Consider the following 14,148-nt stretch of genomic DNA (forward strand, 5'->3'; position numbering starts at 1 on the left):
TTCAAAGTCTATCATTCCCTTATCTCAATGCTTTCAGAACAAAATGCTTACACAATACCATAAAATCAAAGCGAAACACACACCTACCTGTGTTTACCATATCTGTGCTCAATTCGCCATACCAAAGGATTACATTCAATTGATCATGTTTTAGGATATTCTATTTCATATTCCTATCACACTCATGTAGACACTTGCAATATTTTTAGTTCGATTCTCATACCAGTAGCTTGTGTAAGGGAATTTCCAATGTTCAATTTTCAAGAGAAAAGATATTCATTGAAAAACTTGAAATTCTTTAACTAGCATGCTCTAGATCATAACTTGATCACAAATAATTAAATCTCTCATACATACCATATAATATATGGTACCCATCAAATGGGTAAATCGTCCTTGTAGGTTCACAAATCACCTGAAATGGTTAGTCGGTCCATGCTTCCAATTATGTGAACTGACCTTCATGTCCATCACAATAATGTTTCCAATAGATATTTTTAAATCATATCATGATAGAAATATATAAGTCCTACAAGTCTTTCATCTTAAAATGATTAAGCATTCACATTCCATCAATGTATTACAAGTGTGCTTAATATAAACATAAGCATCCCAATACATCATGATAATTCATTACCATATGGAATCAATACTTCTATAACAATGCATCCAAAAGTATAATCCTAATATGCTATGAAAGATCATAATACATCCTATCAAGACCATTGAGGTCATAAAAATTATGGCACCCCACTATCTGCATCCCAGTCTCCTAAGCCATTGGACTACACGTCCAAATGCAATCCTAAGATGGGGTGTGTGGCCCAAATGCTTGTATGTTCTATCCACAAAACATTCCAATTGTGGCTCAAACCCTTGATCCGATCTATCCACAAAAGGTTTACATTTCCTTGGGATTCTTCCTATAGAAATCCCAACCATAGGGTGGTTAGCTCCCCTCGCTTAACCACAATTAAAGTAATGTCTCATATATAATCTCCCATGTGTTAGTAATATCATATAAAGGTTCATAAAGATGTATTTCCACAAATTCCATCTTCCCAACAAGGTCCATAAAAGGCTTCTCATAGCATCAATTCATACCATATATCTCATTCTATATTATTTATTTCATACAATGCATTTCCAATCTATGCACCTATGTGCATACTAATTTAGTTTCATCATTTTATAATAATTGGGACATAGTTCAGATATTTAGATGCAAGTAAAACATTTGTTCACATAAGGGAACACTATTTCCTTTTCAAAACTAAGTGTAGTGGACTTAAGGCCCTAGCATAGAACCCAGAGCTCCACTATTAATTAATATAGAAATGGGTTTCCAAAATCTTATCTAGGGTTTCTATGGGGCCCAGTTACTTCTCTGCCTAGCGATTATCCAAAGCTACATGAATCTTCTGTTGGAAGATGTCTTGTTGAAGAGATAAGGGTGATCCTGTCTGCTGGTTGGAGGTGCCTTTGTTAGGGCATTGATTGGCATAGAGGTCTCCACCACAAATAAAGCAGCCCTTGGCTGGTCCCTTCTTCTCATTTGTTATGTTACCATTGTTACCACTGAAATTCCCTTTTGATTCTTTACCATTATTCCCTTTAAAGTTTTTAAACCTCTTTTTGTGATTCCCTGATTCAAGATTGGGGGCGCTACAGTTGGCCTTTCTTTGTTTATCCCAGATGGAATCATCCTTCCTAACCTTGTGTTCCTAACGACTAGCCCCTTCAAGAGTTTCTTCCATGGTTCATGGAGCTAGCACATCCACAACTCCCCCAATTTTGTTATTTAATCCCATGACAAATTTTCTAACCTTGAGATTTCTATCTTGCTGATAGGCAAACATATTTCAGTAGTCGGGCAAATTTTTCTGAGTCTCCATGCACTGTCAAGTCCCCTTGCGTGAGGTTTTGAAAGTCTAACAACTTTTGATCATAAAAACTTTGGGGTAGCCATCAGCTCTTGAAAATAGTGACAAAGCTATCCCAAGTGATAATGATATTCTTCATGTTCAATTCTATTTTGGTGTTCCCCCACCAAGTAGTTGCTTCCTTAGAAAGGTGGTAGATTCCCCAAACCGCCTTAGAGGATTCAGAGAAACTTTTGATCTCAAAGTATTGTTCTATTTTCGTTAACCATGCCTCACTGGCTTCACCAGACTCGGATCCTAAAAATATAGGGGGTATAATCTTCTTAATGTCAATGGACAAATCGCTAACTATTTCCTATTCCTTTCGCATTTCAGATGGTGTTAATGGGGGTCTAGTTTCTTGTGCACTGTGGGTAGATAATTCTGGCTCAATTCTAGGATGGGATAAGGAGTGCGTATCCTCTTGTCCTTGCCCAAATTGGACTTCCAAATCATTCATTCTTTTCTCCATGTTTTCCATTCTAATTTGAGTGTCTGGTAACTTGGACTAGCAGGTCCATGGAACTCTAAGGGTTGGCCCCATTGGACACCTCATTCTCTACATTGGTTCTGTTGTTTGACATAGTGTATGTTTTATTTTCTGAAATATACAGTATGTTCCTTTATCAATATTATGTTTGCACACACATGTCCATTATCTGAAAGAGAGAAGATACAATTGTTTGCTCAAAACAAAAAGTACAAAATGTCATTTGTTCTCATTATTTTTCAATAACCCAAAATAGAGATCATTTGCATGTTGTAACTGCAACCATACTTATTTACAAAAGAAACTCCCTCTCATAAGGGTACATAGAGATAATTTAACAAAATTTCTTAAGGAAATCGGACACACTATTCCTGGGTATCATGTATGTTTCCTTCCTTGGGCTTTTCCTGCCTTTTACAAAGTACATGATAGATCATAAGTGGATCGGTTTGTTTGGCATTCCATGTTTGAATAAGTTTGTTTCTCATGATTGCCTTTCTGGCATGAGTCCACCTGACTCTTTCCTTCTTGATCCAGAGTAAGGCGTGGGCTAGACTCTCAACATCTTTAAGTACTGAACAATAGGAGTAATCATATTTTGGCATGTTCTTAATCAGGAAGAAGAATACAGGGTGGTGAGGTTTCTTTTGAGGAGTAATTTGGGTTTTCATCTTGTCCCAGTTTAACATTATAGTTTCAATTTTCTTAGAAGTCAATGATGAGCCCAAGATTCAGTGTCGAACCCAAAGCTCTAATACCATATGTAACAAGCTATTTTTCCCAATCCTAAATTAACAATTAATATAAATAAAGATACATTACTTTTCATAATCATGTGAAAGACAGTTATAACGACTTCTTAACATATTCAAAGGAAGGAGATTAACAATTCTAACTAATTAACTGAATCCTAGATAATTGAAAAGAGATTAACTAAATTTACTACTTGAATGATTATAACAATATCAACTAAACATAACTTCAATTGAACTTGCAAGTGCATAAAAGTAAAATACCAGTTAAAAGAAGATAACTAGAATGCAGATCATATCTCTGTCTTGTGCAAGTCTTGGCATCAGGTGGAGAGGAGAAGCATTGTCGGGACCTTAACTTTCTAACCACGGACCCTTAAGTATTCCCATACAATCTCAACTGAAAAAGGCCCTCCCTACCTAGGATTAGGAATGGGACACCCCTGTCCTACCATTGAGCACCCCGGTGTTGAAGTGTCGGCTATGCAACCAGCTAGGAGATGGAGTCCTTCCCATCAGCCCATCTATCCAACTGCTAGCAACCCTGACCTCTAGTGATCATAGCAGCAAGCATGCCACTAAACCTACATTGTCCAGGGATTTACATGGACACTCTCTGCCTGATCACCCACAGCTCAACTTGACAAGAAGATTTATACCCATTGATCACCATGAGCCAACTCAATCTATTTTACTTACTTATATTCAAAACCAATTTGTTTAGTGTTGATTATTTTTCTTTTTGACTTGTGGGTTATTCCATGTAACCTTTGGTTATCAACCGACACCCTTCATCTCAACCTTCCTGGTCATCCTCAATGAATCTCGATGTGGCTGTCCAAGATTTATTGATGAAAACTCTGCTTATTTCAGACATGATATCTCTGCCCAATCTAGGCTTATTACAGATTTATAATAGAAAGTTCATTGGTATATCTTGGTATATCTTTATCAACAATCTTCTAGTGATGCTTTTTCTTATCTCAAGGACATACAAATAATGCCACTGTATAAAGATTTCACAGAGTTGGTATTTCTCTCCATTTATTTAAACATTGATATGAGACATAGAATTATACATGTAAGCAGTTCAACTAATCCATATTCACATTTTCTAGCAAATAGTTGTATAATAAAAGAGAACAATTCATCACCGTGGATTCTAATCCATCGAGCTCTATCCAAATAATACTTGCAGCATTCATACTACTCGTTCAAAATCATAAAACTATCAATCAAAATGAATAAGAGAAGAGGAATGCAGTTAGATGCACGACCTACCCTTGTAAATAGAGGGTTGATTCCCTTCAATGCTGGTATGAACTAATGAAGCCTAGCACGTCTCCTTAACTACCAATCAACAGGCTTCTAGCAACAGAAGTATGAAAATAATCACCAAAAGGCAAATCGTAGGTAGAGAAAATGACCACCAATATGTCTATCCTGATATGAAATTGGTGCAGGAGCACCTTAAATATTCAAGCAACAGTTGAAGATTATAAAGACCACGAAGATCCTCAAAACAAATCATAAGAAAGGAATGTATAAACAAGGTCATCAAATCAATTGGGCAGTCTTGGAACCTATCATGATGCTAAAATAATATTAGGTCTTAAAGATAGGTTTAAGTATAGGAAAGAGTTTAATGTTTAATAAAACAATTGTATGGTTTTTCAAGTTCAAACATTAAATAAAAAAAAGGTAACAGTTGGTTTAGAGGGAAGTTTAGTTTGTAATAATTTTAAAATACCCAACTCAACAATGATAGTTGGTTGGAATCAGTTATTGTAGGGTGTCTTATAAATTGGAAAGAGTCTCTAATGTAAAGAGGAGAGAAAATATGGGAAGACTGGTATGTACGGACTCGTGAACAGCAATATTAAAACTTAGATATTCTGCAACTCAAATTGCATATTGTGGTCTGCAAACTGATTGGTTGGCTCTACAAATGCATTAATAAGGTTTCCTTCATCATTCCAAGTACTTTGTTGATAAGTTTCATGTTATTATAGGTTTGATGTTACGCCTGTTGCAAAACCAGTAGATTTCTCTTAATTATTTATTTGTTGTAGTAGGTTTTAAAAGAAATGAAGATCTTTCCATGAGGATGAAGGCCTGATACTCATGGAAAGAGTTATTCTAACATGTATGATATATTGCTAACCAAGCACGTGCAGAATTAAACAAGATAGGGATTCTACCCAAACAAGGGGTTTATTTGCTGATTGGAGACATTAAACAATGTACATGTGAAGGTGAATTCATTGTTAGTTGGGATTGGAAGTGTGTGTAATCAAGTGATTGAGAAAATCCTAGTTCAAGAGTAAGAAGTGCTAGGAGGAGTCTGCCATATGGTTCCTTTTAAAATTGTATCATTTATTATTTGATTGTCATTATTGTGATTGCTCCTCATCAGAAATCAACCAGGTATGGATGCAATTCATGGAGGAATTCAACGACATAGTGAATGCGACTCTATGATCTGAACAATGACATACAAGAATGTATTTGTGGCTATGTATTCATGGGACTATGGATGCAACGCAAGTAGCAGACTTGAATACAACTATAGAATGAATTTGATTGCATAAGCTAGTACGTTTGCAAATCACCGATAATAACAATGGCTAGTATGAATTCTATCTCAAATAGGAATCAACGGCTCATTGAATGTATTTGCAGGTAATAACAATGACTAGTATAAATGAAATCTCAAATATGTATCATCAGCACTATGAATGCAGAGCATGGATGGTAAAAGCAATCGCAGAGATTGGGAGTGTCCCATGCTATGAAAGCAATCGCAGATAAAGAAAAAGGCTTTTTCTTTCAAATGCTCGATACAAGAAATACGGCCAAAATAGAAAAAAGGTGGCAAAAATGTGAGTTACGTACAAGAGTCTTAACAAGAAACCGATAATACAAATGGCTCATTATCAACATTGGCCCTTGGAAAAACAAAGGTCCGAAGGAGAAAAAATAAAAATATAGGCCGCTGGAAGTATAAAAGTCAATGGCACAAAATAATAATATTAAAAACATTGCCAAAGGTTGGAAATAATAATAACTTATAAAATGTTGACATAAGGATGAAAATTAAAATTTTACCCTATATTTTATTATAATGACACTCTACTATATTTATATATTACAACTGTTCTTAGTTCGTTTCATGCTCAAGTGAATACTTTTATTATTTTATTAAAGGTGCTGACTCAGTTAGCTCATGATGATCACTCGGCATGTTGTTGCTTGCCTAGTCCGTTTTCCCTTGGCCATGGTAGTTTAGGACTCGTACCTCTTAGCTCAATGGTAGGTTGGAGCCCTCATGCCCACTTCCCTCTCTGGCAATGCTTCCCCCCTTTGTCACATTCCTACAAAAGGAAATTACAGTGGTAATAATATATTTCCCATCATAAAATCAAATTACTATAACAAGTAATCATTTCTAATTCATTTAACATCATAATGATTAACCACTATTTCACATTCCCATGAAATTATAAAAAATAACCAACACTTCCATTTCACATGAGATCATAATGATTAACTAATTTACTAATCAAATCAACTTCTCATGAAGTCTCAACGGCTATAAGGTATATTTTATAATTTAGCAAAAATAGGGATGTAACACAGAAACAGCGCATTCACATATTAAATTATGACAGAATTGATGATGCAGTAGTATATTTTGATGTATTACCTTTGACTTCATTCAATGGTGGTTTTGTCCCCTCCAACCAATCAAATAAGCCTTCTACCAAGCAATGACATGTCACTTGAGGATTCTAAATGATTATTGATATGAATACCGTAGCAGAGTTAAAATACAAAAATGGAAGACTCCTTACGAAGGTGAGGTTATTGTATGACAGCACAAAACACTGTCTTTTCCTCCTTGGCAAAATGTACTCGATTAATCCATGGATCCCTTTTACAAAACCAAACATAGTTTCTCCATCATATTACTACTCTCTTGTCAATAATTTCTTCAATCACTAGGCCAGGTTTCGTTATTGATGAAATGATGGAGAAAGAATTAAATTACTCTTTAGGCATGGAAATTGTTGCCCAATTAGAGGACACATGCCTATGTGAAGGGATGCACGAAGGCTTAAAAAGTGAAAACATATAGTTTGTGAAGTGAGATATGCAAACTTTTGTAGTGGCACACTCTACACAAAGTAATGAAAATTATTTGAAGAGAACAGATTGCAGCAGTGTCAATTAGACCATACCCTTTCATGAAGCAATATTATTTATATCTTCCCAGGGGCCAGAATCCAAACCATTCAAGTATATAGAGGGGTGTGAACCACTATTGAAGTTGACAGAATTTTATGAAAAAAGATGCAAAACAGTTATTCAAAGAAATCAGATTTTGAGATTACAAAAAAAAATGCTGAATAGTGATCAGACATGCACCAATGAAAAAGTCAAACAAACTTTTAAGAACAAAAATGTAATGCTGTGTTGTGGCACCCATCCATAGTAGAGTAACAGGTTTTCATGAATAAAATAATATGCGGGGATTTTTATAAGTGTGCCTTATAGTGCTGAGACAAGTTTCCAAAATACAAGATAGATATCAGGCATGCTACCTGTTGAAAAGACGACTTTTTAAAAAGAAAAAAGCACTTCCATAGACCAATGCATGCTACTCTGACTGATCAGCTTGTTTAAGATCCAAAATCCTTCTGTAAGGGGACAGTTTTTTGTTGAAAATACAAAGATAACAGCTGATTTTGAGTATATATGCCAGCAGTTTGGATGTCTCTGTGATATCTCTCCTCAGACACATATCAAGAAAATTGGGAAAGTCACAGTCAGCAGATTTTCAGAGTGAACAGTTAATGGTATACACATACATCAGATATCATGAGCTGAACATAGTAATTGCATTCAAAGCTACAATAAACAACTTAACATCTAATAGTATAAAAAGCTTCCAACAGCTGTTAACCAATACAACTCATAAAAGCATATAACAAATAAAACACCTCAATAGCAATCGAGCAACAACATATGTATACCAAATTCTATTGAATGAATGATAGTAAATAATCCAATTTCTTGTTCATGGGTTAACCATTAAGAATCAAAATAGAAATGTAAATAGGATTCTGCCTCATGAAGACATAAAATGAATTTTCACAATGCACCTAAACAACTTAGGAGATGTCAGGGCAAGCTCTGTTTTTTATAACTCCAATCGGAAAGTGCTAATGGTGGTAAATAATCCAAATTCTATTGAATGAATGATAGTAAATAATCCAATTTCTTGTTCATGGGTTAACCATTATGAACCAAAATAGAAATGTAAATAGGATTCTGCCTCATGAAGACATAAAATGAATTTTCACAATGCACCTAAACAACTTAGGAGATGTCAGGGCAAGCTCTGTTTTTTATAACTCCAATCAGAAAGTCACACTCAGCAGATTTTCAGAGTGAACAGTTAATGGTATACACATACATCAGATATCATGAGCTGAACATAGTAATTGCATTCAAAGCTATAATAAACAACTTAACATCTAATAGTATAAAAAGCTTCCAACAGCTGTTAACCAATACAACTCATAAAAGCATATAAGAAATAAAACACCTCAATAGCAATTGAGCAACAACATATGCATACCAAATTCTATTGAATGAATGATAGTAAATAATCCAATTTCTTGTTCATGGGTTAACCATTATGAATCAAAATAGAAATGTAAATAGGATTCTGCCTCATGAAGACATAAAATGAATTTTCACAATGCACCTAAACAACTTAGGAGATGTCAGGGCAAGCTCTGTTTTTTATAACTCCAATCGGAAAGTGCTAATGGTGGTTTCTATTGGCTCTCAAAGCTGCAGGCTCATTAAACCATAAAAACATACCACACGAACCCCAAGGGAAGTCAACTCAGACTGGCAGACTTATAACTTATGCCAAGGCAAGGAGAGTTATGGACCATTTCATGAGATAGTGTAATGTTTCCTTCTTAAGGCTCTATCAGGCCATAGAAACACTTATGAAATAACTCTAAGAGCATGGAAACAAGCATACCATAGCAAGAGGATTAAGCCAATGCAATGGGATCATAATTGGCAACCATTAGAACAAGGACAACATAAAGGCGAGCCAAGACAAGCCCAAAACACAGGTGAACTGAACAACTATAAAAGCAACTAGCTATCGCAAGTGATGTAAGCATACAAGTACAATCCTAACACCAAAGATATTAATCCTGACCAGTTACAAACAATTAATCAACACATAACCAGAGATTTGTTGCACATATCAGGGTTAACAAAAGGCATTAGAATGTTCCTGCATTCAAGAAGAGCAAATGCTGAAATCTAGACCAACAGGTTCTAAATATCTAGAGCAGAAAAGTGAAATTAGAAGCTCTACTTGCAAGAATAAAAGCTATAGATGTGCTAAAATTTAGAAGAATAGTTAGATGGAAACTCCAAAATGGTAGTGCAGTCACTAAAAAGCAAATAATGTCTTAACTTGAAACTAAGAGGGCTCGTAAATGAGACATTGACGTGGACAAAAAAATTTAATCAGGTGTCTACAAGGCATTGCTTTAGAGAAAAGCATGGTTGCAGATTACATAGCCAACCTGGGAGTGCTTCAAATGATTTCTTGTCTATAGAAACTTTAAAGTGACAATGCAAATGATTGGGATGATTTTGTTTATAAAGTTGTATGCTAAAGCCTAAACATCATTGCCCCTGTGCTGATAAAACAAGTGGAGGAAGGCATGGTGTTGATATGATTTGAAGGTGGCTAGATGGTGAGCTGTTCATGAAGGTGAAAATGCTATTGAAGTGCGTTGATGAAATCATCATGTTCCATAAGCTCAGACAGACCGTTTGTACATGCAGTTAGCAAGATGTGTGTTAAATGGATGGTGGTGTTGTGTATACCAGTCGCCATATGGTGCTTGTGCAGCCTACCTGTGGTGCTGTGAATGCCAGTCACCATATGGTTTTGTGTGACCTACCTCTGGTGCTGTGTAATAGCTTAGGTGTTTTATTTGCTTGTGGAATCATCATCTGGGGGGCATGGGTGTTACCAAGGATCTGCTCGAGCATGGACAAGTGTTGGACCAGAGACTTAAAATTATATTTAATTCCTCATCTCCAAAGTCTATCAAGGTGATCAAGGCAATGTCGGGTCCTAATGGGATTGGTAGCAACAATAGTGTGTGGTTGATGGGTCAAATAATGGTAGATTTTCAGCAAATTTGAAAGGGGCAATGGATAACAACTAGATTACAACTTGTCTTGGGAAGCTTCTTATTAACACAAGAAAGAAGGATGATGAGGTGGGAGGGGGGATGATGTTGTTGTTGGCAATGCATCAACATCCCTCGTGGGATCCGTGGCATGGTTTAACCACCTCATTTAGATTCTATAAGTCTAGCAGTTGTATTGAGCATTGACAGGTTGATCTTTTAATGCAACAGCAACCACACTCGTAATAAGTGGTATTAGAGCTTGGTCACAAGTTAAAATCTCCTCTGTGAGTGATGCAAGCCTACAGTGGGTGATGTTGGGGGGATGGTTGGCAGTATGCCAGTGTCCCTTGCAGGATCCGTGACATGGTTTAACCACCTCCGATAGATTCTGTAAGTCTAGTAGTTGTATCGGGCATTGAAAGGTCGATTTTTTGTTGCAACGGGTATCCACAATTGTAACAGCTGTCTCAAGCATATGAGAATGTGGTGGGAGACAAGGATTGCAATACCTCCAGTTGTAGATACCAGACTTCTAAATGCTCACATATTGGCCCTAATGCCTCTTGCAAAGATTTAGCCCTTATCTTCCAAAATTTTGTGGTGTCACAACACCATAGGGTGTTGGAAGTAGAATGTGGATACACTTTGTTGATTATGGAGGATGAAAGGATCATTCGAGCATGGTGTCATGCAGAGCTGCTAAAAAGGTATTAATTTATTAAAAATCATGGTTTGGATGCTGTACAGGATCCTGAAATGCTTGCTGTCTATGAAATCAATCAATCTTTCCAGCACTGGCATTCATTCTCATTCACAAGAAAGATGGAAATCGCCTCCATCAGGTACTGGTCTCAATGGTTGGGGGTGTCTGAAGTGTTGTAATTAGGTTATGGTCCTGAATATTCAGAGTCTGTAATTTGATAGATATATGATTTAAGGTCTATGTATTGTTCTCTTTTGTACAGCTACAATCATTTTTTGGTTTTTCATGTTGCTTGCTCTGTAGATTGTCTAGGTGTTCACTTCCTAGTTAGTTGTGTAGTCAGATGTTTAGCCTGGTCTGAGTTATGGAAGGCATACAGTGTCAGTTGTAGCTATTGTATCTCTAGTATACAACATTTTCAGTTATAGTTGGTAGAATATTATCATTACATTAAGTAACGAGGCCCCTTAAAAGAAATCTAATATGATATCTAATAATATAAAAATAAATACTGAGTTACCCAAGACCACTAGTAAGTACTGAATTACCCAAAACTAAGTGCCAAGAGCACTAATTATCGTGCTTGCAAAGCTATATTGTGAAAAAATTGCAAAGCTAACGCACACTCTATAAAATGAAAAAATTGTTTGCATGCAAAGTAGACTCGCTTTTCACGAGAGCTTTGGATACAAATACTTGGGCATAGATTTTCATAAAAAACTCAATTGGGATACGTGCAGATCAAAAAGGATTCAAGGGGGCTGGAAGGCATTATATTCTCCTACAATACAAGTGTTAGAATGCAGAATTATGGAATTGGACGACCATGAGAACTCTTTTTGGTCTGCTGGTCACTCCAGTTATTCTATACAGATGTGAAGTTTGGGGCAGCAGTTTGTCCAAACAGAAATGGCGACAGGTAAAAAGAATTCAAAAACACTTCATCACATGCATCTTAAAGTCAAGACCACAGTACCGTACGAGATCTTATTGGCTGAGGTGGGTTCCTTTCCGTTAGAAGCCGTCGCATTGGTCCGGACTCCGGATACTAAGCTATCTAAAGAAAACCCAAGGCCTAGAAACACATCGCTGGCCCAAGCCAGTCGTAGATGAAAAACTTGTCAAGCGGAAAAGCACATGGACGAAGCAAAATGACAAATGGATGTGAAAATGGGATATCAACATCCATGCTTGCCTAGATAATATTAAAGAAATAAAAAAGTTTGTTATGGAAAAATTTTGCAATATTCTATGGACAAGGCACATGGGGCGGAAAAAATCTTAATACATTAAAGAATTTAACCCCACTTCTAGTCATGAGGAAAAGGCCTATATAAGAGCACCTATTAATTGGAGAGCAAAAATGTTGATAGTGCAACTCAGAACTAGCTCACACTGGCTGCGATGTGAAACTAGTAGATGGCAAGTTCCAAAAGAAGAGTGGGCAAATAGAACGTGTTTATTCTGTAATATGGGAGCGGTAGAGACGGAGAAGCAATTTATCAAAGATTGCCTAGCATACAGTGACATCAGATCTAGTTATACAGAGATATTACAGAACAGGGACTTGAACTACTTATTCGAGGAGGATCAAGTGGAGAGAACAGCGGCTCTGATTATCAAACTTCAACGAAGGAGAGACAAGTTAACCAAAACTCTACAGCTAGATTAGTTCCGCTCCTACCTTGGGGGGAGATCGTGTGGGTCCCATAGGCTACTTTAGCCTCGTGGACGTCATTAAAATCTATCATATCATTCAAATAATTGAATTCAATTAAAGTGTAGTCCCATGCCCGAAGCTGTTTCTTCTCTTTCTAATGCATCCATGGTCCCACATCTATTATTCAAATGTTGCAATATGTATTTTGGAGAAGAAATTGCAGGAGAAGCTACATCTTTGGATGGAGAAATCATATGCCGATAAAGAGCAGGAGCTAAAATCTTGCAACAAAGGGTTATAATTTTTAAGTTTTTTGGGGGTCCTGAATCTTCGCTGCAGACGTTTTCTCTATCTTCCTATCTTAATTTTTAACTCCCAAGTTTTCACTCCAAATTTTCTCTGACAGGTGAAAAATAAGCAGCACTTTAAACATTCAAGAAACCATTAACCAGAGAAATGGTTAGCCATTAACACTTTGAACTATTCTAACTATAGTTTTGTGCCGATGAGTTTTAGAGGGACGGGAGCTCCAAAAGCATAACCAATTATTTTTAGTAAAATAAATAATGAAAGTAGCTAATCAATTTTTATTTTTATTTTTATTCATGTTGCTCTTACCATTACATTTCTGGTTTCTTTCGTTGGAGAGGACAATTCTACTGTATGAAATATTCAGAGAATCAAACGACATCCAAAGTGGACTATACAATCATCACTATTTTTTTTTTGGCAGAAACTTGGCAAAATTTAGCCGGCTATTGAGAATATGATAATTCTCTGTGCATAGACTAGTTATAATCCAAACGCAAGGGCCAGCAGTGTTTACCCGCAGATTTCTGTTGCTGACAAATTTTGTAACCCATTCAGATGCAAGGCGACGCTTGATTTAGAAACCGTATGCTCGATATTTACATTATGGCTTGGAATTGCAGTATGATTCTTCTTTTGTTTGTCCACAGCATTGCACGAGAGGATTTGTTTTTGAGTCTATAAGTTTCAGAAGAGTGTTTAACAGCGTTACAAATGAAAAATCTGGAATTATTAGTTTTCCTAATATATAAATTTCAATAACTGAATAGTTAAATTAAAATATTAAATGATAATGTTAAAGTAGAAATGAGAAAGATAAAAAGATTGTGATGTGAATATCAGGATTTAACTGTGTGATTTTGAGTCAAACTCGATGACTCATGTTTCATTATCATCTCCTACTTATCAAGATAAAAAGATGTTTAATTATTATTAGTCCCTGCCTTGGCTAAAGGCAGGGAACTTATGTAATCGTTTACACCCCCCTTCAATTAATTTATGCCAAAAAATAAATTACAGAAGACAAATTCTGAATTTCTGATTTGTCAAAGGATAATTTCTTGAGAT

At 36.1% G+C, this 14,148-nt stretch overlaps 1 protein-coding gene across 9 annotated transcripts in view; it reads right to left on the reverse strand.

Annotated features, from left to right (window-relative positions):
• LOC149572917 (Ubiquitin-like superfamily protein) overlaps positions 1–13,811 on the reverse strand; it is a 227,257-nt gene extending 213,446 nt beyond the window's left edge. For 4 of the 9 annotated variants that reach the window (XM_089814029.1, XM_089814026.1, XM_089814028.1 and 1 more), the window contains exons 1-2: positions 13,598–13,811; positions 6,463–6,538 (exon numbers count right to left, since the gene is read on the reverse strand). The gene's annotated coding sequence lies outside the window, so the exon portion shown is untranslated. The remainder of the gene's footprint in view (positions 1–6,462; positions 6,539–13,597) is intronic. The other 5 variants (XM_089814031.1, XM_089814030.1, XM_089814027.1 and 2 more) reach the window with 2 other exon arrangements.
• Positions 13,812–14,148: the final 337 nt, after the last annotated feature.

Source organism: Cupressus sempervirens, chromosome 2 (genome assembly GCF_028749045.1).
Source record: "Cupressus sempervirens isolate cs-2001-9-10 chromosome 2, ASM2874904v1, whole genome shotgun sequence".
Lineage (NCBI taxonomy): Eukaryota > Viridiplantae > Streptophyta > Pinopsida > Cupressales > Cupressaceae > Cupressus > Cupressus sempervirens.